Source organism: Accipiter gentilis, unplaced genomic scaffold (assembly GCF_929443795.1).
Source record: "Accipiter gentilis unplaced genomic scaffold, bAccGen1.1, whole genome shotgun sequence".
In the NCBI taxonomy this organism is placed as follows: domain Eukaryota; kingdom Metazoa; phylum Chordata; class Aves; order Accipitriformes; family Accipitridae; genus Astur; species Astur gentilis.
In genome coordinates, this window is record NW_026061141.1 from 411,091 (window position 1) to 438,391 (window position 27,301).

At 57.5% G+C, this 27,301-nt stretch overlaps 3 protein-coding genes across 4 annotated transcripts in view; 1 reads left to right on the forward strand and 2 right to left on the reverse strand.

The window, feature by feature from the left end:
• Nucleotides 1–14,073, forward strand: part of LOC126037494 (electroneutral sodium bicarbonate exchanger 1-like) — a 102,784-nt gene extending 88,711 nt beyond the window's left edge. The window contains exons 7-10 of the mRNA XM_049797830.1: nt 10,893–11,030; nt 11,506–11,606; nt 12,127–12,231; nt 12,502–14,073. The gene's annotated coding sequence lies outside the window, so the exon portion shown is untranslated. The remainder of the gene's footprint in view (nt 1–10,892; nt 11,031–11,505; nt 11,607–12,126; nt 12,232–12,501) is intronic.
• The window catches only part of LOC126037487 (electroneutral sodium bicarbonate exchanger 1-like), a 116,999-nt gene that overhangs the window by 54,168 nt on the left and 35,530 nt on the right, over nt 1–27,301 (reverse strand). The gene's annotated exons all lie outside the window — the stretch shown is intronic.
• Nucleotides 1–27,301, reverse strand: part of LOC126037492 (electroneutral sodium bicarbonate exchanger 1-like) — a 116,428-nt gene that overhangs the window by 49,838 nt on the left and 39,289 nt on the right. The gene's annotated exons all lie outside the window — the stretch shown is intronic.

Sequence of the window (27,301 nt, forward strand, 5' to 3'; positions counted from 1 at the left end):
AAGAAAAGAGCTCTGAAGAATTCTAAGTTAGAATTATAATTCTAATTAGAATTCTAATTCATTTCTGTTGTAGGTACCCGTTGCTTTGGCTCCAACCACCCCTGAGAGCGCAGCAGAGCCCCTGGTGCGCCCAGAAGAGCTGGCAAACCTGTCAGAGGAAAGATGGTAAAACGAGCTCGCTTTGGTTAAAATCAGAACCGACTCCAGTGGGTCGTGCCTTTCCCTACCTCGTACTGCTGTGGGATGAAAAGGTTTGCAGGCTCTCCCCAGGACAAGGAGAAAAAGAAAAAACGAAAGAGAAAACAGGTCTGGGGAGAGAAGAGTGACAGACACGCAGAAAAGAGGAGGAGGAAGAGAGAAAACGTTTTTGGGGACGGACCGGTGAAAAGATGCAGGAAGGTCCAGCAGTTCAGGAAGCCCAGGTGTGTACCAGGCTCTGCTGCCCATCTTTCCCAACTCTCAGCGCTGCTGCAAGTCAGTCCGACCTGCTGGCAAGGGACGGTGCTGCGCGGGGCTTGGAAATAACTCCATGGCCGCTCCCCAGGGGCTCCCCATCGAGCCCTGCTGCGTGGCACAGGGGCCCTGTGCATCTGTGCATGCATGCAGGTCTCTAAGGGCATTTCCCGTGGGCATAAGGCGCCAGAGCCGTGCCCTGGTTGATGCCAGCCATAGCTCTCTCTTCTGGGCTATGAACAATTCCTCGTCAGCGGTGTTCCCTAAAGAAAGGGGAAGCGAGTCATGCCTATTCCTGCCTTCATGGGTTTATCAGTGCTCTCTGACTCTGTCGTTGTAGGTGCCGTTTCCCTGTTACTGGCTGAAGCCCTGTGACTCCCAGGCCCGCCCCCCGCCGCAGTTGATGTTTGCAATAAAAGGATCTTTTCTCTCTTCTGAGTGTGTCTGCCATACGATATTCTGGAGTAGGTAGATGGGTTTTTGTGATGAGTCCTCGGGGAGGAGTCTGGGATCTTGCCTTGTCCCAGCATCCTTTCCCGCAGGCATCAGGGCTGAGTTCAGGTGCTTTAGGAGTGAAACCAAAGCACGGACTCACACAGGAGGGTGGAGGTTGGAAGGGACCTGTAGAGTTCCTCTGGTCCAACCTGCCTGCTCAAGCAGGCTCACCTAGAGCAGGTTGCCCGGGACAATGTGCCCTTGGGTTTTGAACATCGCCAAGGACGGAGACTCCGCAAACTCCCTGGGCAACCTGTGCCAGTGTTTGACCACGTTGACAGGAAAAAGTTGTTTTCTCATGTGCAGCTGGAGCATATCATGTGTTTTAATTTGTGCCTGTTGCCGCTGGTGCTCTCACTGGGCACTCTTGAGAAGAGCCTGGCTCCCTCATCTTCATTCCCTCCCAGCAGGGATAGATAGATGATAGATTGATAGATAGATAGATAGATAAGAACCCCCCCGGCTTTCTCTTCTCCCCACGGCAGTGTGCCAGCTTAAAAGCACCAGGGCAAAGTTGGCTTTCTTGAGGCTCCTTGTTTTGCAGGTGACTTGGAGACGTGGAGGTGCGTGAGGTTCCCCTGCCAAGAGAGGCAGAGGGCTGGAGGGCACAGCTGGACTCCTGCTCCTGCAACAGCAGGGACTCGCTGGCCAGAAATGGCCCCGAGGACCCCGGCAAGGGGCTGTGCTCAGTGCTGCAGAGGAAGGGGAAACTCCCCCCGGGAGCTGTGCCAATCTGCCCGGGGGAAAAAAACTCCTTCCTGAGCCCAGCCCTGGTGCCCCGAGCAGGGTCCGGGGAGCTCCTGCGGGGGAGCGTGTTTGGGGTCGGCAGCCAGGGACCTTTTCCAGCCTGTTTGGTGCAAAGGCACGGGTGGGCATGGGGCATCAGTCCCGGGAGAGCCGTGGCTGACTCCTCTTTCCCGGGAAGGGCAGGTCGCTCTCGCCGTGTCTCTGTCCTGCTCCCACCCGGGTTTCTTTGTCCTGCCAGCTGCTGCCCAGCGAGGAGGATTCGGCTGAGCTCAGCAGGGATGTCCCGGGACCCACTGAAGGAGAGCTCCTGCTTGGTCAGCATCCTGACCGCTAGCCCCGCTCTCGGGACGGCACGTCCCGTCCCACGCGTGAAGCGGTGCCTGGGCTTGCCCTGGGAGCGGCACGACTCGGGAGCGTTCTCCGGCTGCTGCGGCTCCCGTCCGTGCGATGGACGGAGGCGGCGGTTTCCCTGGCGGCTCTCCGCTGGTCTCGGCCCGCGACCCCTCGGGCTCCCTTTGGGCAGCCCTGCCCCGCACCCTGGGGATGGAAAGCGGCGCGATCCTGCTGCAGCTGCAGCTGCAGCTGCTGCGGGGACAAAGCCACGGGGGAGTGAGCGAGCGAGCAGCCTCGTGGTGCTTGGTCGCCAGCTGGGCTGAAACCACCACAGTCCTTTTTTGCTGACATCATCGCAACTGGGGAGAGAAAGGGCTGAGCTACCAGGGCCACTGCCAGCAGACTGTCATTAGGCACCAGAGTCAACGTTGACTCGAGAGGCCTGGGCAGAGCCCAGACCCCCCTGAAAGCAGCTGCAAGACCTGCCACGAGGTACAGGCCAGCTCCTCTGATGCTTCGGGCTCACGCTGGAACCCCAAGCGCTCCAAGCCCCAAAATGCAGCTGCCTCTGCAGCGCAGCAGCAGCAGCAGCCAGTGCCGAGCAGCGTGGGGAGCTGGAGCAGAGAGGGGGGGCGCCCGGGCCGGGCTCGGCTCCGTTCGGCTCATCTCGTTTCTGTTCGGCTCCCTTCGGCTGGGCTCGGCTCCTCTCGGCTGGGCTCGGCTCGGTTCGGCTCCTCTCGTTTGCGCTCGGCTGCCCTCGGCTCCGCTCCGGCCGCAGCCCCGGCCCGGCCCCGCCTGAGGCAAGGGCGGGCGGCGGGCGCGGCGGGGCCAGTGGCCGTGGCGGGGGCTCCTCCCCGTCCGTGGAGCGGTGGGCTGCCCGGCGGTCGCCAGCGCCGGGGCTGCCCGGGGGCCTCGCAGGCCGGCAGCGGGGCTGAGGCGGCGGCGGCGGCGGTGGCGGCATCTCCCCTCGCGGCAGGCCGGGGCGCCGGGTCCCGGCCTTCCCCCCGCAGGCCCGGCCGGTCCCGGCCCCTCCCTGCCGCCCCCGGGGCTGCGGGGGCAGCAGGGGACTGCCTGCCGCTGGTGGCTGTCCGGCGGAGGCCGGCGGGCACCGCGGAGACGTGCGGCTGTGTGTGGAGAGAAAGGAGTTTCTGCCGGCTGTCCCCGCAGGGAAGGGACCCGCAGCCGCCGGGGGTCTCCCTCCCTCCCTCCCTCCCTCCCAGCCTGGCGTGGGTGGCGGGCTGCGACACAGTCCTGCCCGGGCGTTCTTGGCAGCCCCCGGGGCAAGAGGCCCTGGAGGGAGCTTCAGGGAGGTCGGCAGTGGCGTTTCCAGAGCAGTCGCGTCCCGTTGGCTCTGCTGCTTCCTTCCCTCGGCTGGGAGAACGGAGGACGTCCTCGACAGCAGGTACCTACCTGTCGGTTGCCTGAAACCAGGAGGTTCCTAGGTTCCTAGGAGACCCTCAATTCGGACGGGACTGGGGGGGCTGCTCTTTTCCTGCCCTCTTTCACTGACCGTGAAAGCGGTCGCTTCCGAGGGGCTACTGCGCTTGCACGGGAGTGTAATGGGAGTAATGGGAGCTGTAAAAAGCGCTCCTGTTCCAGTGCCGTGCGTGGGTTTCGTGCTTCAGTGGGAAAAGAGGCTGGTTTTACTGACGGTGTTTTGAAATGTTGTTTAAAGCGTTCAGCTGAGAAGCTCTCGAGCCTCTGTAGTGGTTTAACCCCAGCCGGCAGCTAAGCCCTGCACGGCCGCTCGCTCGCTGCCCCGCAGTGGGAGGAGGGAGAGGATCGGAAGGGTGAATCAACTCGCGTGTTGGGATAAAGATGGTTTAACAAGTAAAAGCTGTGCACGCGAGCAAAGCCAAGTCAGGAATTCAGTCACTGCTTCCCATTGTCTGGCAGGTGTTTAGTTTGCAGGAAAGCAGGGTTCCATCACGCCTAACAGTTACTTGGGCATGTCCCCCCTTCCTCCTTCTTCCCCCAGTTATATTGCTGAGCGTGACATCCTGTGGTCTGGAATATCCCTTGGGTCAGTTGGGGTCAGCTGTCCCAGTTTTGTGCCCCCCCCAGCTTCTTGTGCACCCGCAGCCGACTCCCTGGTGGGGTGGGGTGAGGGGCAGAAAAGGCCTTGATGCTGTGTAAGCACTGCTTTCAGCACAAATCCAAAACGTAGCCCCGTGCAAGCTACTGTGGGGAAAATTAACTCTCTGCCAGTCAAAACCAGCACAGCCGTGGAGCTCTGTACGCAAAGTATGTCCTTCTTTCTTGGGCTGTCTGCTGGTAGCAATGTGCCTTTTGCTGGCCTGGCAATCTGGCGCTCAAGTGTGGATGTGGAAAGAGTCTTTGGAAACTCTCAGTGGCAGCAGTTGTTTGTTGTGCTCTTGGGATTTTTTCTTTCACGAGGTTCCCCTTGCGCTGCCACTCCTCTTTCCGACGTCTTTGTGACAAACCTGTCCTGTTGTTTGGAAAGAAGAGCGTGCCTCTGCTGCAGGCAGAGGGGCTGAGCAGGCCTTTTAGGATAACTGCTGCTCTCAGTTTCTAGAAGGCACTGTAGTGTCAAGCCTGAGAAAGGAGAGTGAAGGGAGAGTGTTTTAGTCTGTGGTACTGCTGGCATGCAAGGCAGAGAAAGGAAAGCGGCCTTTGGGTGTGCAGGGGACAATGAATAGGAAGGTTGTGGGAGGTAACAGTTGTGTGGTAAGGCTGCAATGGGAAGTTTGAGTTAGCAGCCAGCAAAGTAACTAAAGCACAGGGTGCTGAGCAGCCTGGTCAGCTGGGGAAGATGTAAAACAAGTGAGGAGGATGGTCCTTTAGAAGTGAAAAAGAGACTTTCCCTGAGGGTATTGCCCTGGAGGAATCTGCTTGTGTCTGCTAGTCAGGCAGGCAGACAGAGATGATGGGCAAGTGCTTCTGTGAGTGGGCAAAACCTTGACCAGCTCAGTCGAGGAGCTCTGGAGCTTTTAGTTTGAGAGGGGACTGGGAATTGCTGGAGGCTGCGATCTGTAATAATTCCAGAAGTTTGAGGTGCTCTGAAAAAGGAGCTGGAGCTGCTTAGGTTTAAGGGTTGTATTTTTAAGCAGGTGCCTCTAGATTGGGTCCTGCTGAAGGAGTGTTCTGTAGGGCTCAAACTTGGTCTGAAACTTTATGAGTTGTTGTTGGTGTCTCAGCCTCTGATAAAAAATGAATAATGATAGTATTCATGAGTATTAATAAAAAAGCCGTGGCTCAGCATAATCTGGCTCCCTGTGTATGTTGTTGCAAGGCTGTGATCATCATCGGACAGCAGTTCAAGGTTGATGCCCTCAGAGGCTTTTGGAAAATGTTCTGAACTGTTGAGGTTAAGTCTCTTTTCAGGTGGTGGCACCCGTGCAGAAACTAGGACTGAGATCCTTTTGAGCCAGGAAAGTATCCCTGCATCAGAGGAACAGAACAGTGTCGTGGCATCCCGAAAGGGCTGTTTTCATGCCAGTGAGGTTGCAGCAGGGCTAAAATGCCATAGGCAATGACTCAAGCCTCTGCCTAGAGAGTGGTTTTATGAGTGTGAGTGAATTTGCTTTGGCAATGAGATGTGCACAGGCATTGCCAGGGCCTGGCTTTACTCTGGAAGTGACTGTTGTTAGCTGCTGCAGAATTGAAGAGACTGTGCTATGAACACCACGCCAATTAGGCTGTCTCCAGACCTGAAGCTGCATTAAATCTCGTGCCACACTAGTCTCCTTTTTCCTTTGGAGAAGTAGGCCGAGTCTTTGAAATTCTGCTGCATGACTTTATTTTGGGATGAATTGAAACGCAGTTGTTTCTTTAGCTTTGCTTATTAGCATTCTGCTGGAATAGCGTCAGATCTAGGAGGATTAACCTTCCTCCTTGTTTTGTTCTCTGTGTTGATTTTGGAGAGGAAGGTGTGTTGTCTGTCTTGTGGTGTCGTGTGGTGTTCAGAAGATGCTTGAAATGTTGCTCTTGTCTGTGACCAAGCTCTTTCCCTCAGCGTAATCCCTTTGGACAGTGCTGCCAGTAGTGTGCGTACGTTTCTGAGCAGCCTGCAGGTGTTTGATCTCCTGATGGTACAGAGAGCACTGCATTTGTTTGAGTTTGGCAGCCTGTCATCGCCCCTTGCTTTCTTCCATTCTTTCCACCCTCTTCAGCGTCCCTTCCTGAATCGTACTTTTGTGTCCCTGGTGATTCATGAAGGCTTCATGACCACAGCGTGAGTCTTGGGTGGGTGATATCTGTCCTTCTGCTGTGGCGCGCTGTGTAACTCCTTTCATTAACTTGTTCCATATTAAGCGAGGAGAGGGCCTTTCTGAAGAGGAAGGAGAGTTCTCATCTCTGACCGAGTTCTGGCTGGGGCCCCTGAATGTGGAGGATATGAGAATGGCTGCCTGCCAGACCATATACCAGAGAACACTTGCATGCCGTAATTCCTTACACTCCACCCTATTTCCTTATTTCCAAGTGACACTTGTGCGACATTTGTTTACTTCTGAATGGGTTCAGCTTTCCTTTGAGACTTTCTCTCCCTGTGCATTTTATTGTTGGCCGATACCTGGCAGTGAACAACTTTGAGAAGCTGGCTTACAAAAGATGTAGTTAATAGTTGGGAAGCTGTGGAAGCCAGGGGACGTTCTTTTAATGACGCCATTACTTTGTGGCCAAGCTTGGTGACAGCTGATGAGTTCTGTTGTTGTCATCTTCTTCCTGAGACAGAAGAAAGCCCCTGCCGTTCCTGAGGAAATGAGACCAATATACTGCCTGTTTAAAAATGCTCCTGTTAGTTAAGTTGAAACAAATCTTCAGAGTACAGTAGTAGCATTGCAAATATTATTGAAGAAAATGTGCTGATCGTAACTGATACAGAAAATTATTGGTTAATTTCTTTTTCTTTTTCAATTTTGAAAATACTGAAAGGTATTCCTAGAAAAAGTTTCCCGTTTATAAAGCAGGAGTTTGTTGGGGCTGAATTACAGTTCCTTTGTAACTGAATTGGGTCAATATTCCGAAAAAGGGGAATATGTTTATTTTTGAAACAGATCAATACTGCATGTGTTGTGCTGGCAAGGAGGAGGCTTCTTAAATGTAGAACTTGTTAAATTTAAAAGCACACCTCCACTCTCCATAGTATTGCTTCTATGTTAATTCAGGGTTAAGATATTCGTTCACTTCAGTTTCTGTGAATCTGTTAGGGCAGCGTGCTCTAAGGTGATGGGAGGGAGCAGGGGGAAGAAGGGGAGGAGGAAAAGCAAAATATCTGCAACCTGCTCTTCCATGACTCCTGCAAACTGTAATGTTATTTTTTTTTGTTATTTTTTCCCCTACCTTCTGCGCATTATGTGCTTGAGCAGAAAGTAGATTCAAGTGAGGAACTTCCTTTTGAGGACTAAAGGATGCCTCAGTGCCTTGTTGCCATTGTAGCTGTGAGTGTAGCTGTAGTGGCAGACATGTGTTTTCTTATTTTTAATATTATTTTTAGGTTTTGACTTAAACCAACCCTTGTCGGCCTAGTTAAGCTTTTTTTATTGTCTGACCCCAGATCTCACAGGGACAAACACAGCAGCAGTATCTAAGCAAGGGATCAGGCTGCATGTGCTCAGAGGGGTGGTGGGATTTGGTTAAGCAGCCTTAATGTTGTGGATGTCTGCAACTCTTGCATCTCACGTTACGGCCCTGTTTGCCATGCCCCTCTCACCTCTGGTTTCTCGCCCCAGGTACGGTCCACAGTGAGCGACTTTGCTGTTTTCCTCACCATCGTCATCATGGTGCTCCTTGACTTTGTGGTTGGGATCCCATTGCCGAAGCTCCAGGTCCCCCATGCGTTCAAGGTAACGGGGTGTTTTGGCACGTGGGGGTGCCACAAGGTGATGCCGGGGCAGGGCAGGGCTGAGTCTGGAGGAGATGCTGGTGGTGTGACCATCTCCTCTTCCACCTCCAAGTGCCTTGCTTCCTCCTGGAAACGAGAAGATGGCCCCAAAACTAGATACCTACAGGGGAAGTATCTAGAGCTGCTTGCAAGGAGGAGACTGGCACTGCTGAAGCCCATGGGAGAGGGGGACATGAAGCCAGGGCTGGGAGGTGCTCTGACGCAAGGAGGGAGGGGAAAATGAAAGCCAGTGGAGTGCCTGGGCTGGGAGACAATGCTGATGTGTGGGCTTTGTTGCAGCCTACCAGAGACGACCGCGGGTGGTTCATCAACCCCATAGGACCCAACCCTTGGTGGACGGTGTTGGCTGCGCTCGTCCCAGCTCTGCTCTGCACCATCTTGATATTCATGGACCATCAGATCAGTGCCGTTATTGTGAACAGGAAGGAGCACAAGCTGAAGGTAAGGGCCTGCGAGAGATGACCCCAGCACCTTCTGGGCTGCAGGTCTGGGGGGAAGCTCTTATTCCCGATGCTTTCTGAAGGCATTGGTTTGGGACAAGGTCAGGCTGCGTGGCAGGATGCTCTCCTGGATTAACGATGAAGCAGGGAGCAAGTGACAGGGCAGTATAGATGAGCAACCTTTTGGAGGAGCAAATTAATCTTGGAGCAATAGAGAAGTGCGTTTTTGTTTTAAAATGGCAGCAGCAGCAGGTGTGGGGAATGAATTGTTTTGATGCGCTGCCAGGGATAACTCAGAGTCACACCTTCCTCGCAAGTGGCAGAATTTTCTTTGTGAGTGAAAAAAATGATTTGGTGCTTTTGGGTTGTGGGTTGGTTTTTTTTTGGAGAAGTATGTATCGCACAAGCTCTGCATATCCATTGTTTCTGAACTCCTGCCAGATTTTCATGCCAGGTGCTTGTGCAAAGTCTGCATACACCCTTGCTTGTTTCCATTTCTTGTTTTGAATTCTGAAGAAATTGACTTGTGCTCGAGCAGGGTTTGAGTCTGACTTGCGACGTTATCCTTGCTCTTGTGCTATGGGATGCTCTGTTTCTTGTTTTCCTGCCTGCAGAAAGGATGCGGGTACCACCTGGACCTTTTTGTGGTGGCCGTGATGCTCGGGGTGTGCTCTGTGATGGGGCTGCCCTGGTTTGTGGCTGCGACCGTCCTGTCCATCACCCACGTGAATAGCCTCAAAGTAGAGTCTGACTGCTCAGCTCCAGGAGAACAACCCAAGTTTCTGGGGATACGAGAGCAGAGAGTCACTGGCTTGCTGATCTTTGTGCTCATGGGCTGCTCTGTCTTCTTCACTTCTGTGTTAAAGGTGAGAGGAAAATGCAAACCACCCAACAACCGTGAGCTTGTTGGAGGTTACAGAAAAACAGTCCCCTCTCTGCAGGCCTGAGTAGTTAGTTGTGGAGCGGAGGAGGAGGAGGTGGTCCCAACCCTTGGGGCTTGACCCACGGTGGGAACCAGCCTCGGTTAGGCTTTGCAGCCCTTCAGGCCCCCGTTTGGTGTGCTCGAGATGAGCAAGCAACGCAACTGCTTGAATTTTTGGGTGTCTTTCAGGCCCGCCCATGTTTATGGGTTACAGTTGAGCATATTCAGACCAGCACATCTGCTGTCTTTCAAACAGGCAGCCCTTTAGTGGCTGCAATTTGCTCCCCAAATGCCCCGGAGCAGCCGTTCCCAGGAGCTAAACACACTGAGGTCATCCCCGTGGGCTTCCTTGCACGTTCCTCCCACAAAGTAATCTCGTCTCTAGGCTAGGAGGAGGCCTGTGGCCTTTGCCTGTTGCCCCAAGAATAGGCAGAAGTGTTTCTTCTACCGCCAGAGAATGCGGCATAGGGTAGCACGGGTGAAATCGCCTATTTTCCTCCAACCTTTCTGGAAAATAGGATTATTCTGAGGAGAGATAACTCCCAAGTTCAGCCTAAAGCAGAGCCTTAGCTCACTCGTGCGCACAAAATGGCAAAACAATGGTTAAAATCTGACCCATCTCTAAGCCTGAATGGAAAAAGCTTCAAGCAATTTTAGGCAGTGCCTGTGGAAGAGGGTGGTAATACTGAAAATGCAATACAGAAAAAGAAACGATTGCATTCTTTCTTTTTTTTTTTCTTTCCCCCCCCAGTTTATACCAATGCCTGTGCTTTATGGCGTCTTTCTCTACATGGGTGTGTCGTCGCTCAGAGGAATTCAGGTACGGACTCTTTTACAGCGTGCAGCATGTCGGCTCCCTGGTATTTTGTCTCCGTAGCAGCAGGGAAAAAAGCAGTGGCATGGGAAAAACTTCTCGCAGAGCAAGCAATGAAACTCTTTTGTGTAAGAAAGAGATTGGTGGAGGCACAGGAGGTATAGAGGGCTGGGAGGACCAGGCAAGTTCAGCGCTCTCTGTTGCAGGGTTTAGGGCAGGTCAGTGTTTGGTTACGTGAAAAGCGGGGGAATTTGGTGCAAAGGGAAGGCAGTTTCTACCACTGGTGGAAATCCTCGCGGGGGGATTCAGTGGGCTGAGAAATGCTAATAATGGAATGGCATGAAATAGTTGCCGTTTGGTGGGCAGCTCTCAGGGGCAAGCCGGTTGCTAGATGGAGCGAAGGGAAAATGGGTGCTGCTCCCAGGAGGAACGCGGTGGGATCCAGGATTTCTGACGGCAAGCGAGATGCTGCAAAGTGCCTCCACGTCTCGAGAGGGCCAGCAACTTGCCGCAGTCCCAAGGTGGCAACCTTTCCCTTTTATTTCGCAGTTCTTTGATCGCTTGAAGCTGTTTTGGATGCCGGCGAAACACCAGCCGGATTTCATCTAACTGCGGCACGTGCCCTTGCGAAAGGTGCATTTCTTCACGGCGATCCAGCTGACCTGCCTCGTCCTGCTCTGGACCATCAAGGTGTCCCGTGCCGCCATCATCTTTCCCATGATGGTAAGAGCTGCCACCGCTCGGCAGCGGGGTGTTTGCAGCGTTGGAGTGAGAGGTGGCATCGTCTCTGAGCTCACTGCATCTTCCCTCTTATTCGTGAAGGTTTTGGCTCTCGTCTTTGTCCGGAAAGCGATGGATTTCTGCTTCTCAAAGCGAGAGCTCAGCTCTCTGGATGACCTTATGCCAGAAAGGAAGAAGAAGTTGGACGATGCCAGAAATGAAGCCGGAGAAGAAGACGAGGTAAGGCTTGCTGTGTCCTCGGGGCTGGACATCTCCGTGTGTCTGTGAGATTGCCTGTTTCTCTTACAGCTTGTCTGGAAACGTTGGGGGAAGATCAGCACTCAATCGAAATAGATCCCAATAGCCTGTAACTTTTGTAACCTTTGTTTCCTCAAGTAGCAGTGAGCTGAGCGCTTGAATACAGGTGTAATTTTTAAAACGAGTCGTTTTTCACAAAGGTCATTATCATTATGATGATTATTATTAGATGCTGCTGCTGCTGCTGCTGGCAAGACTTGCTCATAATCGTGTTTTGAACACACAATCCCCCTGCCCCGAAATCTTTGGAGTGAACGGTTTCTCCCCTGCTGCACTAATACCTATAGCTGCCAAGGGGCAGAAGGGGAGGGCAGACTGCTAAGTTTGTGCTGGGCATTCAGCTTATCTCCACTTTGATCAAAGACAGAGAACGTGATTTGTCCCTTTTTTACATCAGGAGTCCAGGAGCGTGATGGAAGCTGCTGCTGCTGCAAGTTCAGTTCAGCTGAACGTGGGGAAGACCAGTGACATGGATATGCCAAAACAAAGCAGTGACAGGTAAAGCCCCACCAAGCGCCAGGAACCCCGGCAAGATTAGCTTGAAGGTGTTTGGCAGAGTTTTCTCCACTTGCCTCTTTGTGGGGCATCCCACAGAAACCAGCAGGCAGCTTGGTGGGAAAATCAAATTTGGGGGCAGGGCTGCAGGAGGCAATTGCAGGGCTCTGACCCCAAGCAGAGTGGCTGCAGCACTCACGTTTGACCCCCAAACCTTCCCTCATCAGTGCCTTTACGGTAGCTGGAGATCCTCATACTTACACATGAGGAGTTGCAGGCGTGATCTGTACCAGCAGTGGCTTAGGAACCCGGACCGGGGCTAAGCCCCAGCAAGAGCCTTTGCACAGAGCTGTTGCTCTGCAGCTCCCCGGCTTGCCTCCCAAAACTCCTCATCCAGCAAAACCTCCCACGCTTATGCGGAGCTTTGATTCTCAGGGCTCCGCTGTTCCTCTTGCTGATGCTAATGCCCTTGGTGGCATCAGTTCCCATAATCACGGATTGCTATGTAAAATATTTATTGCAGGACTGATCCTTCTGAGATTGTTATCCTGGATGAAATGTCACAAATGACCGTATGGAAGGCTCTCACTTTGAAGACAGAAACCCTTTGAATCCAGGGAGGAAAAAGGTAAAGGATTGCACGTGAACGTGACCGTGCTCCTCTGCAAGCGACGGCGCACGCCTACACTTTTCCCACGCTTTGGCCGGCAAGGCTGAGCAAATGGCCTGTCCCTGGGAACAGGCAGTGAGGACCGTGGCATGCAAACCAGCTCCTCTCTGCTGTGGTGGTGCCCCGAACAGGGCTGAATCAGCAGCAGCTGGCAGGTCTTCCACTGATGATGCTCTCCCTCTTTTTCTCTTCCCTTCGCCTTTCCCCACTCCCGCTTTTCACGTTTAGGAATCTTGACTTTGAAGGAGAGGAGTGAGAGCGTGACTCGGGGATGTGCCAACGCAGACAGAGGGAGAAGGCGCTTTGTTTCAGTTGGAGGATTCCCATTAAAGCCATGCAGATGTTTTCAGTTATCCTTGGTGTGCTTCAGGCATTCAGTATCTCTAGACCAGCAAGCTGAGGGGAACGTCACAGTCAAGGGGAGTTTGGTGGTGTACAGTCTGTGTGCGTACGTGCGTGTGGGGGTGTGGGTTTGTAGTGGTAGAGGGACTGCTACTGCTTTATCATTCAGTGCTCTTCTTTTAATACCTAATTCCTCCTCTTTGTTTTCCTTCTCTTTTTTCCAAATGTAAACTGGGAATGTCCAAAATAATTTTCTGTTATATTTGATGCATTCTCCACTTTCTTCTTGATCACGACTGGGTTTTTAGTCTGGTTTGGAGTTCTGGCTTTAATTCACTCTTATGTCTCTTACTGGTACAAGAGGGATGCCCTCTGCAGCAGGGCAGCATAGAGAGCGTCCGAGCAGTTGGCCTAAGGTGAAAGAAAAGCATTTGCTCCCTGCGCTCCAGTTTTACCTTTCTTGGTTGGTTTGGCAAGTATCACAATAATGTGTGATGAACTGACTGTAAACCCCATTAACCGTCTCCCCGTGCCACTGGGGGGGGTTGGTAGGGAATCCGGGAGTGAAGTTGTGCCGGGAAGAAGGGAGGGGTGGAGGGAAGGTGCTCTGAGATTTGGTTGTATTTCTCATTACCCTGCTCTGGTTGATTTGTAATAAATTGAGTTAATTTTCCCCAAGCGGAGTCTCTTTTGCCTGTGACGGTAATTGGTGAGTGATCTCTCCTGTCCTTATCTCGACCCACAAGCTCTTTGTTATATTTTTCTCTCCCCTGTCCAGCTGAGGAGGGGGAGTGATAGAACGGCTTTGGTGGGCACCTGGCATCCAGCCAGGGTCAACCCACCACAGGGGGAAATGATGTACTTAAGAAATGATGTACTTAAGCCACACGAAAAAGGCCACAAAGCTCTTGTGAAACAAGATCCCCTTTGTATGATCAACGCATGCCTTGCTAACAACTGTGCCCCTGAAGAAGAACTAAAAAACTGAGAAGAAGGGAACATCCTACTCCAGGAGGCGCCAAAAAGTTGAATAATTGCTAATAGGCATGAAGTCAGAAGCATCTTTGAATACTGGAGGAAAGGTGAAGAAAGGTGGCAGGGGGAGATCATGACCACCAACTCAATTCCACACCAAAAAGACTTACCCCCCCACTCTCCTTGAGCATGTGCTGTAGAAGAAAAGAACACTGGACCTTTAATTCCAAGCAGGGAAACTGTAGCCCAATAGAAACTGTGCAAGATAAGCTACTCCCGGCAATAGTTTTGGGAAGAACTTTGGAAATCGAATATGTATAACTGAACTGTATAAATTGCTTGCCCCTTTAGGCATGAGGGGTGCTAGTGTTGCGGATTACCACCTAGCCCCCATCTTTGCGTAAACATGAACCGGATTAAAATACCTCTGCTCTGCTGTGTTTATATTGGCATTTTGCACCCCGGGTAAACGACCCCACTTTTGGGACAACAGTGGGGCAGGCAAAGCACCGCATCCCGCAGGCCGAGGGGCTCAGGCACCCACGCCGCTGCCGGAGGACAGCCGGCAAGAGGTTTGGCATCTGGCGAGGGGCTGCTGGGCCAGGGTGCCCAGGCACCCACCCCACTCCCCCAGCCGCAGCCACGAGTGCTCTCAGTGCTGGGGCAGAGGCCGTAGCAGCTGCCTGTGCCCAAGCCTGTCCCGAGCGGAGGGAAGACTTTGCTGGCGAGGAGCAATCCAGTGAAGGCATTGCTGAAATTGCTGGGCTTGAAGTTGCTGCCGGGCCAGGAGGGGGCCGAGGGGTCCTTGTGCAGCACGTCCTGCTCCAGGGGCAGCAGCTCTCAGGCCAGCAGCAGTCTGCTGGGGGGGACGCTCAGCAGGGACTCGGGGACGGGGACCCATGATACCGAAAAGCCGGTCGAAGAAACTCTCTAAGACTCATTTTGGAGTTTTAGAAAGTAGGCATTCCTACCCCTACTTCCCACCCCGGCTGGCCAACGCAACGTGCTGCCTACCTTCTTGAAGAACAGCAGTGGTCTGATGCTGACGAAGCCCATCTTGTTCTTCTGGACATGTTTCAGGAGGAAAGCATCCTTGGCCAGGTTCTCGTCAGAGAGGTGGAATTCCACCTGGGACACAACCCTCCTGGCCAGCGGCTGGTCAGGGACGGAGTAGCTGCAGTCCAAGAGATCACCCCCCAGAACATCGCTCACATCGCAGAAGCTCCCGGCAAAGCAGCAGGGACACGGGTGTGACTTGGTGGCCTTTGGGATGTGCAGCACTGCCCAGTCCCAGCCACAGCGGTGCAGATGGCAGAGTCTTGAGGAGCAGGGGGGCTCAGCTGCGCTCTGAAATGAAACGGAGTTTTACGCTTTTAGAAGCGCGCTTGCCTTCACGCCCCCAGCATCGGTCCCTGCCACAAGTTACGCAGCACATGGCCTTGCACAATCTTGCAGCCAGAGGTGCCTCACGAACAGAGCGCAATCTCTTTGATTACCAGGATACAGGCCAGGAGAGATCTTTGGCCTCCGGTTCACGGCAGTTGTCCCGACTCCCCCAGGCCACACACTGTTCACACAGCGGGAGCGAGAGGCCTGTGTCCTTGGTACCCTTGGGGTGTCCTTGCTAGCGCCGAATCCTCCAAGCACGAGGAGGGGATGTACTAACCCCATCCCTGGGATCCCGTAGAGCGCAAACAGCCCCAGCACCCCGACACCGGACGTTGGGCAGAATCCAGTCCTTTTCTGGGAGCACGCGGCGGCGGGTACCGTCTCCTCCGGGGTGTCACGCACCCAGGGAAAGGGCCGCCCCCTCCCAGGGGGATCCAGAGCTGCTGCTTTTCCCAGCAGGAGACTGAAAGACCTGACAGCACTACTGGAGCGAGGGCTGGGGGAAAGCGTGCCACCGAGCGACACCGCGTGACCTTCCTTCGTGCCCTCGAGGTCCTTTTTCCTATTTCTGCCTCGCTCCGGTCAACGCAGCGAACAGAAGCGTGGGCAACCATCACAAACGCATTTGCCATCTGGCGCAAGGAGGCTGCGGCTGCAGCTTGGTCCCCGCTTGGCTCAGCTGAATCAACTTGTTGTTCTTCCCCCACCGGAAAAATACTGTTGAAAGCCAAGAGCATTTGCACCCGCAGACCCCGAGAGCCGCCTGTAGGCCCCGGGGCCACCCCAGCCTCCCTTAACCCTTTCCCTCCCCAGGAGGAGCTGGGGAGGCTCTTGGGGGTGGGGCGGAACACAGGGAGCCCCCACATTCCTTCCGGGGAGACGCCAAAGAGTCCTTGGCAGCCAACAGCCAGAAGGGACCATGGCGCGGCCACCAACGCAGCTCCCACTGCCTGGGCCATGGGGCCCCCCGGCGCCCCAGCTTTTCCAGCCATTCGTGCTCCCCAAAACCTTCTACCCTCGAGGTAGGGACCGACCCCAACCCCTGCAGCCCAGGGACGCTCTTGGGGGGCAAGAGCAGAGGTGACCGCCGGCCATCGCTCCTGTCTCATTCTCTTAGGCTCAGCCAACCCGTGCCGCCTGCCCACGCGGGAGCAGCCCTTCCCTGCAGCCCGGGCCCCCCGCGCCCCCCAGGCACCACCAGCAGGTATGGCACCCCAGTCTGCTCTGGCACCTTCGCCATCCCCATCACACCCGTTCCCCCGGCACTTTTCGCATGGGGGTTCAGCAAGCCCCGGTGAGCATCCTTGCCCTCGCCCGGGCGGCGCGTGCCCAGTAAAGCCCATCTGCAGAGAATTCCCCAAATATTTGGGGCCACCTCTCCCCTTTCACCTCCTAGATGCCAGTCTCCTCCCCGATTTGCAACCCTGTCCCACCGGCACAGCGGTTCACCCCGTGGGGATCACCCCGGCCACAAGCTCCCCACACCCCTGGCCCAGAGCTGGGGGATGTCGGCCATCAGGGCCGGCTCAGCGGGTGCCCCTGGACAGCCACCCCGGCCCAGCACGGTTCCCCCTCACCCACACAGGTCTGCAGAGGGCTCCATGTGGCTGCCTCTTCGACCCCCGAGTCTTCCGCATCCAGTGGACAACCACCGACCTGCCTCCACCGGCCAGCGCCACGCTCGGCCAAGGCGCCACTTCTCTGCCAGGTGCTGCCCTGTGGGGTCCCGGGGGCTGCGGGGCCCCCCAGGGCCAACCATGATACCTCACACACTACAAAAACCAGAGGAGTGGGGTGACCCCAGACCCTCTGGAACTGCCAGTGTCCATCCCTGGCTACCAGCACAGCGAGGGGCAGCTGGCACAGATCAACATCCCCAGCACGGCCACCCCTGTGGGGGCACCCCTGGGCAGCGATGTCCACACCAGCCCCTGCGCTGCCACCAACAACGAAGCCCTTGGGGACACTGCAGGCGACCTTGCAGTGTCCGAGGAGATGGTCCTGGAAGAGGCCCTAAGGCTCTTCGGTTGCTCCCTGGATGGAGTGGGGGTCAGCCAGGATGCTCCCAGCAGGAGCTCCGTGCCCGAGGACGCTGGTGGCACCAGCGCAGACACCCCAGACCGTGACTTCAGCTCGATCTTGCTGCCTGAGGAGATGCTCACCCCCGACTACTGCATCCCCAAGCTCAGCGACGCCATGCTGAGCCTCAAAATAGTCAACGGCGGCGGGATGGAGCCCCAGGAGCCGTGGCAGGATGCGGGGATGGACCTGCCACCGTCCCCACCTGCCACGGCCGGCAAGCAGAGGAAGAGGCAGGCGCAGAGCTCCTTGCCAATGGCACCCAGCAAGCGCAGGGCTCTGGCAGCCAACGTGAGGGTGTGAGGGGGGGGTGGGGATTAGACAGGGGTGAGAGGGATGGAGATGGGGGGAGTGGGGGGTGGGAGAGGAGGGGTGGGGTATATGGCAGGGGGGGTGGGCGGGGGGGGCTAGGGAGGGGTTAGACCAGCTTGGATGGGACCTTTTCTCTTGTCTTTTCAATTAAAAGCTGTTTCTCCAGAACCGCTCGGTGCCTATGTGGGAGGGGGAGGGAGCACAGGGGGCACCAAGAAACAGCCCCCAAGAGGTGCAAAAGCCCCACTGAGCCCCAAATCCGAGCCAGCAAGCCACGAGGGGAACCCAGCCACCCCCAGGGCCCAGTCACCACCAGCGGGGCAGGCGATGGTGGGGGGGGGACGGGAACGGGAACAACTCCCCTGTCCCCTTCCCCAGGGGAAGCAGCCCTTTGTGGGGAAGCCAGGACAGACAGGTCCCTGCAGGACTCACGGACACGGCCCCACGCAGAAAGCAGCACAGAGCCCCTGCGACAACGACAGACCTTGGGGGCCGGGGGGGACACGGGCACACACGACAACAAGGGCTGCAAGGCCTTCGTCTTGAACACCACCAGCGTCCCCTCCAGCGGGGACAGGGCTCGGTGCACAGCCCTTCAAAGCCTCAAGACCATCACGGCCTTCCTCGGGTCCCACTGACCTCAGCCCCCAAGAGCCCAGCTTTGCCTCACTGACACAGCAAAATAATGCCAAATCACCCTAAGAATGGCGAGGGAGGGAGCTGCAGGCCAGGCAGGGACCCTCCTCCACTTGTCTGGCTGCGCCTTGGGCAGCCGCAAGACCAGGAAGGGGGGAGAAAAAATCAGAAGGAAAAAAAAAAATAAATCACTGCACCAGCCAGAAAGTGCCTGGAAACTTCATCCCTCTTCATTGCCCATTTCCCATGCGAGCTCCACAACCTGGGAGCAACGCAGCCAATAGAACCTTGGAGAAGCAGACTCACAGCCTGCTGCAGCTGGCCCTGCTCGAGCAGCCGAGGTGGGCTGGATGATCTCTAGAGGTCTCTTTCAGCATCCATTCTGTGCTGCTGTGACTCTGTCTCTATCATGGTTTAAGCTATAAAAATGAGAGCTATAAAAATGGAACGCTGTGTTAAGAGCACAAGGCTCTGCTAGCAACGACCTTGCTGTGGCTCCTTGCTGTGCTGAGCCCAACCGCGTTTTTAAGAGTAGATTCTTAGTGTGAGCAAAAGTGTGATTATTTTATTTTGTAATTTATGTAAATAAAGTGGGTTTGGTTTGTTTTTTTTTTTAAATAAGACTCTTCCAGAGCTCAGGTCAGGCTGAACCTGAGGGAAAGGGGCAGAGCCTCGCAGAGGGCAGAGCCACATCATGATAGGGGGGCCAGCAGGATCAGGGGGCCATGCGACACCCCCTGCTCACGTCCTGCCGGCTCCAGGAAGATGGTTGCACAAAGGACTCGGGGCGCAGCTCCAGGGACAGGGGTTTGGTGACCTGGCTCCAGCGCCTCTGGGGCCAGGGGCTAGGAGCTGTCGGGGGCTTCAGGGCTGTCAGGGGCTTCGGGACTGGGGGCTGCAGCCCTCTGCTTCAGAGGGACGATGCAGATGCTGTTCTTGGCCTCTTTGACTCTCCACCACGAGCCAAGCCTGCAGATGAGAGAGATGGGGGCTACCCTCCGCCAAGCCCTTGGAGGAGCAGGGGGGGGCTGTGCCCCTGGGCAGCATCAGGGAGGGGGGACAGTACCGGTGCTGCTGTCCAAGGCCAGCCACCAGGAAGTCACCGGCTGCAGAGAACTTGAGGCTGTTAACAAAACCCACCTGGAGGGGACAGGGCAGGGTGAGGGGCTCTGGCAGCCTCCTCCTGCCGCCCAGGGAGGGGAGCCCCCGCCCAGAGATGCCCCAAGCCCAGCTCCAATCCCCCACCTCCCCATCCATACCAACGGGATGTCCCAGAGGGGCTCCAGCTTCCGAAATCCCTCACCGCACTTCCAGAGCTTCACGCTGGCGCTGTGGGAGCCTGGGGCAGAGAGAGGACTGCCATGCACTCCCACCCAGGTAAGGGAGCAGGACGCCCCCCTCTCCACACCCCCACTCCAAAGCAGCTGCCACACACCTGTAGCCAGGAGGTCCCTGTTGCGCAGGGCGGCCACTGCTGAGATCCAGTATGGCTGCTGCAGGCCCTGGGCATCCTGCATGCCATGTGCCTGCCGGGCCAGTGCCAGCGGCTTCTTTTTCGTTAGCCCCCACAGGGCTAGGGACCTGCCAGGGAGGGAAGGGGCGAGGGGGCCGAGGGGGGCACCGCCTGCGCACCCCAGGCACCACCCCAGCCCTGTGCTCACCCGTCATCGGCGCCTGACACCATGTGCTCCTCACTGATGAGCTGGATACAATCGATGGAGCCCCTGTGAAGAGAAGGGGCAACTGCCATCAGTTATGAGCATGCTTTGGGATCCTATTTAGGAGACAAGGGCTCACCGGGGCATCAGCATCCCCACAGTGCCGGCAGGCTCCTAGTGATGCTTGGCACCTGCACACCGCTGCCCCAGCCTGACCCCCCTGCCTGCAGCCCCCTCTCCCGCCCCAGACCTACTGGTGCCCGTAAAACACAAGCTGCGACTCCTCCGGGATCTTCCAGAGCCGCACGGTACCGTCCCGGCCCCCTGCCGTCACACAGCACTCCCGGCTCAGGCTGTCCAGCCCCGTGATGACATCCTGGTGCCCGAACCTGGAGAAGGAGATGGCAAAGTGCTGTGGCAAGCAGGGCCCTCTGCTACCACAACTCCCCCGGGCCTGCTGGCTCTTGTGACTTCTGACATCCCCAGGCAGGAGTGGCTGCGCAGCTGGCGGTGCGGGCAGGAGGCAGAGCTGCCCTTCCTGCTGGGGACGTGGAGGGGAGGATGCTGCTGGAGTCAGAGCATTGGTGGCTTTGTAGCTCCCGAGCTCGGCCACGTCAGCCCAAAGCAGCACAGGATCCTTGGACGGTGGGAGGCAGAAAAAGGGATTCGCCCCGGCGTGGCCCCGCAGAGGGGAGGGAAGGCTTCAGTTTCAACTTTGGCTTCAGCTTTGGCGTGGCCTTCTCCTTCCCTCTGTTTCAACAGCCCAGCAGAGCAGCTGGTGCTTTGTGGCAAAGATGAAGCGCGTGGACAGGCGTTGTCCTAGACCACTGGAAAGAGTGGCTGTCCTGCCACTCTCCGGAGGCTGCCGCGTCCTCCTCCAGCTGAGGTGTCTCCTTTCCTGTTAGACCTCAGGAAGAGGAGATACCCCAGCCTGCAGAGCATCCTAGGGCTGGGGCTCCAGCGTTGTCTCTGCCTGAGCAGAGTCCTCGCTGGGGACTGAGTGTGACCTCATCCGTGCCCTCGTCATCTGTAAACTCAGCCGTGGTAGGTTAAACCTCGACTTCAGCCTTCCTCGTCCCAGGATGAGGAGTGTCTGAGTTGCCAGGGAGGAGACCAAGGGGCTGGTGTCTTTGCTTGGGCCTTGAAGGACTGTGGGGACAAAGCAGCAGAGGTGAGGTGACAGCCCCATATCCCTTCCAGGCAGGGCACATTGCACCTCACGATTCCCAGGGCCAGGAGGGAACCAGGGGGCAGATGGCTCAGCTGGAAGCTGCTGGTTAGGAATACGCCCCTCCCGAAACACCCCTCTTCCCACAGATGTGCTGGGAGCAGAGCCCCCCTTGCCCAGGCTAGGGGGGGGAGCTCCATGCCAAGGTCCTTCCTCCTCCCCGCTGCCTTCACTCACTCTCTCTGATGTACTTGTGCTCGTTCTTGTGCTCATCCACATCCCGTCCAAGGAGTCCTGGGGGGACACAGCATGCCAGGGACCCACTGGCCATCAGGGACCCACCAGCCAGCCTGTCTGGCCACACAGTTCCCTGGGGAGGGCTGACCCCAGGGTGCAGCATCGGGGAGGGGATGGATGAGCCTCCTGCCAGCCCTACCTGTGCAGGCAGGAGTGGGAGAGAGTGAAGGGGTGCCCCACAGGTCCTGCACTGGGACACAGGGACCCTGGGAGAGAAAGGGACCCTGGGGCTAGGGGCTCACCGATGAACCTGACAGCCTCCAGCCGCAGGGACTCCTGCGGGCTCCGCAGGTAGGTCTGGCTCTTCCACAGGTAGTACGTGGCCCTGCTCCTCTTCCTGGCCAGCTGGAGAGAAGGGTGCAGAGTTGGCACAGAGATGGCCCCCCCGTTGGGCCATCCCTCCACCAAGGACCACCCTTCTTCTCCCCAGCAGGACATTCCCAGCTCTCCGCTCTCCGCATTGGGGTTCGGAGGGAGCAGAGGGCTCCCAGGCAATGCTAGGGTGCCATCCTGGTGGCGGGGTCCCCTTTGGGACCCCGGAGGTGAGGACAGCCTGGAGCAGAGCCTGTTCCAGGAGGGTGCATGCAGCTGTGGGGACACTGCCCTTGGTCCCCTCTGCTGGGCACGGGCAGGGCTTACCCAGGGCAGATCCCAGGGGTGTTCGGGCTATGCTTACCAAGCACTCGCAGATCCTCCACGCCTGCGCCGTCTCGGCCAGTCGCACCAGCTGCCTCCACTTCAGGAACTGGCCAGCGCTGCGGAGGGCTTCCTGGGAGGCCTGGTGAGCAGCACAGATGCTACCACCACCATGGGGGGCACAGGACCCTGCGTCCTCCCTCCTGGTGGGGCTCAGAGCCTGTCCTGGCCCATGCAGGGAAGACGCACCAGCTGGGGACTGATGCTGCCAGCAGGTTCAGCACCCCAGGGGAAGAGGAGGGCAGCCACCCTCTCTGGCTGGAAGCCTGTCGGGGCTTCAGCGTTTCAGCTTTGGTGGCCCCAGGCTGCTGCGGAGCCGTAGTCCAGTCTCTGGGGCTGCAGGGACCCATGCCAGGGGCTGTGTGGAGGGAGCTGGGTGGGAAAGGGACCCACCTGCCCATCCACCAGGCAGCAGGAGGAAAAAGGCAGCAGTGGGCAGGGAGGGGGGCTCTGCCTGTTCCTAGGGACTCAACAAGCTAGACCTCACAGTGCAGTGTCAGCATTGCCCTCCCCAAAGGACCAGTCAGGTTGGGAATCCCACCTTGGCCACACTCTCGTCCTGGTCATGCAGGTGAAAGAGCAGCGGCAGCAGGCTGTCCCACACCACCTTCTTCATCTTCTTCTTTTCAGCACCCACCACGAGCCCCATTGCAATTTGGAAGAGATGGATGGAGAGCTCCCGCACCGTGTCCAGCTCCTGGGGGAAGAGGGGAGGAGGACCTCAGCCACAAGCCCATGGCAAGCAAGGGGCTGACATGGAGACAGACATCCCCAAAATGGCTGCAGGCAGCCCTGCTGCAAAAGGCAGCGAGCTGCGGCATGCAGATGGTCTGCCCAGGGAGACTGGGGTCTCCGGGGCTGAGGGCCAGAGAGGGAGGCCCTGCAGAAGGCTGGAGGATGCTGCCAGAGCAGGGTGTGCATTGGTGGGGCTCAGCACGCCTGCTGCCATCCTGCCACCACTGTCCCCCGCTGCGGCAGGGAGGCCGAGCCGGAGTGAGTCCTTGGTGGGGGGTTTGTGACACAGCACGGAGCCACCAAGGGCAGCAACGGGGTCTGGGGACTGCAGGGCAAAGCATCCCCCTGCAGAGCACAGGGGCTGCAGTGGGAGGCATGAATGGAGGTGCCCAGGAAGGGGGACATGGGGCTCTCCCCCAGCCTTACATTGTTGAAAAGCAGCAGGAGCTTTCCAGCCAGTGCCAGGGCAGTGAGGCTGAGTCTCTTCCCCTCCAGCAGCCAGAGCATGTTGCCAAGCACGGGCAGGGCCGCGGCGCTGGCATCACTGTCATCATCCAGCAGCTGGTCCATAACGTACGGCAGCAGGATAAGGGCTTTCCTTTCCTGTGTGAGACATGCCACCTCCTTTTTGTAAAGGAGCCACCGATCACAGGGGTGAAAACCCTCTCCACGAACACCGGCCTCCCCACTGGGTTCTCTGCAGGCAGTGCAGGTTACGAGGGCAAGGTCCCGGCAGACAGGGCTCACCAGCATGCCCATGGGAAGAGCAGGGCACAGAGGGGGAGGACAGACAGCACTGGCTCCTTGCCAGCCCTTCGGCTGCCCCCTTCTCCACCAGACCCCCCTGGATAGGCTGGTGGGTGACTGGCGCTGCCTGGAAAGCTGCCCAAGCTGCCAGCAGCCCCTGCCATGGCTGCTGTGTTTCACCCTGGGGCTCAACACCTCACGGCCAGGCCCTGCAGACCCCACGCTCAGGCCGGTTGCTCTGCCGCCAGCATCCCTGCTGGGACGTGCTGGCAGTGGGAGCCCGTTCCCGTCAGCACTGCTGCTTCTCTCCTTGGCATGGCACAGCCATGGGGCAGAGGGCCGGGGAGGCAGGAGAGCTGGCAGCAGCCAGCACAGCCCACAATGCCCAGGAAAGCCTGAGCTGCCACGTTACCCACTGTTCCACCCTGGGCTGCTGTCCCGGCTGCCCCCTACTCACTGTGTCAGGCCTCTCGGTGAGCCTGAGGATGGCCCTGAGCACCAGGCTGGGCATCCCCAGGCACTGGCTCTGCAGATAAATGGGGAAGATTTCCAGGGCACGGACCAGCTCTTCACTGATGTTGGTAAAGTCCAGCATCTGAAACACAGGCAGTGGGAGCTGGTGAGGTGTGGTGCTGGCTCCAACCATCAGCTCAGGACAAGGACGCAGGGCAAGACCAAGCCCAGACGGAGAGAGGCAGCAGGGATTGCAGAGAGTCCCCGTGCCCCACATCACAGCACATTGCTTGCTCATCTGCTCCTCCATGGTACCAACCAGAGCCCACCCACTGCCCCAGCTTTCCCCACAGTGGTGGGCATGGGAGAACCGAGCATCGGGAGGAGCTTGGAGTGGTGCCATCAGGCTCACCTCAATGAAGAAGACCATAGCAACCATCTGCCAGGTGGGGTCCTCTGTCCGGAGGAGCTCTACCAGATGGCAGAAGATGGCGGAGCGCAGGCGCCTTGGCATCTTCATCATCTCCCTGACGGGGAAGGAGGCACTGTCAGGCCTGAGCCAGGCAGGCACATCTTTTGGGGGTTTGCACCAGCCTGGACATCGCCAGTCTGTACCACTTTCTCCAAGTAATGGGGACCCCACTGCCATCAGCCCCAAGGGAGGGGGTGGCATGGGGTACCCTGTCCCCAAGGAGCAGGGAGAAGGGGCTCTCACCTGGCGATAATGCGCACTCCCATGAGGTGGGTCTGGGAGCTGAGCAGGGTGTCCCAGCCACCCTGCGCCTCGATGGCCAGTACCTGGTTCTCAAAACCCATGCTGCAGAGCAGCACTTTCATGGACTGCACCGCAGACCTGCACAAGGAGAAATGCTTAGCTCCCACCCTGGCTTGGCTCCGGGTGGTTGGCAGGGATGAGAGGAAAGGGATGGAGCACCTGATGGGAGTGAGCTGATCCTGTCGGTGCTCCGTCCAGAAGATGTGCACTTCCTGCAGCGTCAGCTCCGTGGTGAATGACGCTTGGAAAAGCAGCGCCAGGAAAAGCTGGGGGAAAATTGCCTCCACCTGCCAGAGGCAGACAGACTGCAGGAGGATCTCGCTTATCGCCCTGGTTGCCTGCAGAAGACACCCGGACGCTGAGATGTCCCCTCATCCCTGGGGAGGTCAAGCCTTGGGGCGGGCAGGGAAGGGGAGCAGGGGCCCCGGACAGCTGAGATCAGCCCCGGAGGTCAGCAAGGCTTCGTCCAGCAACTCACAGCCAGTGAGAGGATGCGCGGGTTGTCCTTGGTGGAGGTGGAGGTCTTGCGCAGTGACTGGTTCACCAGCAAGCTGAGCAGCTCCCTCAGCACCTTGTCCGCAGCCCGGAGGTCAGACATCATCGCCCTCCACATGGCCCTGGCGACACTGCAGGGACACGGGGCTCTGTCAGCAGGGACACCCCAGAGGATGGCCGGGCTGAAATCCCTCGGGAGGGTCTTGGGGCCCCTCTCCTAGTGTGAGAGGAGCCCCCAAAGGCTGGTGGTCCCCTTACCGGGTGCACGTCGGGGAGCACTGCAGCAGGCTGGCCACCAACTCCCTGGGGTGTTTGCGCACAAGCACCACCAGGGCCCTGTCCAGGCTTTTGCGGGCTACCACCGCCCTGACGGAGGGCCGGCTTCTGTAGATGGCCCACACGACGTTCAGCACCTGGAGGGGAGACACGGGTGGGAGTGGGGATGTCAGCATGGTGAGCGCGGCCATTTCCCCAGCTCCTACTGGGAGCTGCTTCCGTTCCTAGTGCGGTATGCCAGCTCGAGACGGCGTTAGTGCTAGCCAGGCACAGAGCCAGGGGAGGAACAGTCCCCCAGTGGGCTGGAGCATCAGCTGTGCCACCCATGGGCTATTCACCTGCCCCGGCTGGAAGGCACGGTCCGCCACAAGGACATCCACCATGTGGGCAGCCAGCCTGATGCTGTAGGCGCTTGGGTGTCTCAAGCTCTTGATAGCCATGAGGATGATGTCTGCCTGGTCGGAGGACTGGAGGTATTTTGTGAACATCTGCAGGATGAAGGAGAGGAGGGGAGATTTGTTGCCTCACCCAGAGCATCACCCAGAGCATCTTGACTGTGCAGTGAGAGCGGGGCACGGAGCCAGGCTGAGCTGGGGAGGAGACTGATGGTGGGCATCAGGGTCCCGCAGGGGACTGAAGCTCCCTGAGGGCCTTTGCCTAGCCCCTGCTCAGGAACAGCGTGAGCCCCTATCATCCCCACGCATCGGGTGTCCCTTCACTCACACTGAGCCAAAGGCACTTCTTACCAAGAAGATTTTGCGGGTGTGGCTGATTTTCAAAAGCTGCCAGGGCTTCATTGCTTGCCAGTCCTCCTGGAGCTGCAGCTGCTCTGTGCCATGCAGCCAGGGCCACCTGCCTGGGGGGGAGCAAAAACGGGGTGCTTAGAGAGAGGGTGCAGAAGTGGAAGTGCAGTCTGAGAGCATTGGGCAGAAAAGTTGCTGGCAAAGAAAAAGGGCACCAGACAGGTCCAGGGAGCAGGTACCCAGGGAGGGTCCAGGGCTATTGTGAGCGGGGGCAAGGCAAAATGACTTTTCAGACTGCAGGCAGGCAGGCAGGTTGGATAAGGCTTTCTCTCGTCAAGGAGAGTGGCCCCTGACTGCCCATGCCTGGGGGATCCAGCCCGACACAGCTTGTCTTACTTCTCTGCTGCAGGACAAACGTGTGCAGGTGATAGAGAGCTTCTGCAGCCTCAGGACGCATCCCCTTGTCCTTGCAGGTGCAACAGAGGGTGAGGTGCCCCACCAGCTTCCCCAGCATTACAAACTGATGTGTCTTGGAGCGCTGATGCCTGCGGACTGTGGCTTGGGCAAAGCAGGGGCAGACCTGGGGGAAGAGAGGCAGTGTGAGCACAACGGGAGCCCCAGCTGCTCCCAGAGCAGCTAGGCAGCAGCCAAGAGCAGGGCAGGGCTGCCGGACCCAGGTTCCTGCCTGTGCCCGGGGCAGCCCTGCCCTGCCCTGCCCTGCCCTGGGAGAGAGCATCGACAGGACAGGGGCAGGGCAAAGACCCCTGCTCCCGACCTGCTGGCTGGGTGCCCAGCTTCCCTGGGAGGTGCCGGGGCTCAGGGGCACAGGGACAGGGCACTGGGGCTGCCCAGACCAGGAGCTCGGTACCTGCGGCAGGGAGTAGGTGGTGATGAAGTTCACCAGCCTGGCGATCCGTGCCATGGCCCTCTCCTGCACCTCTGCCAGCTGGGAATCGGTGAAGGGCAGCAGCAGCTGGGAGGAGAAAAGCTGCTGGTGTGCCAGGGAGGTGGCATGGCACAGCATGGCACAGCCAGGCTTGCTCTGGGGCAGTGCCTGGGATGGGGCATGTGTCCTTCTCGCCCCTCACAGCAACCTGCTGCGGGCAGGCAGGTCACTGCATCCCGCTTCTGCTGCTGCCTCTGCTGCCTTCCATTCACTCCCCACCAAAAAACATCCCTCTGCCTCCCACCCAAGGACTCCAAGGCTTTGGGGTGACCACCTCACTGGGGACCTGTGGTGGGGGCTCTGGGA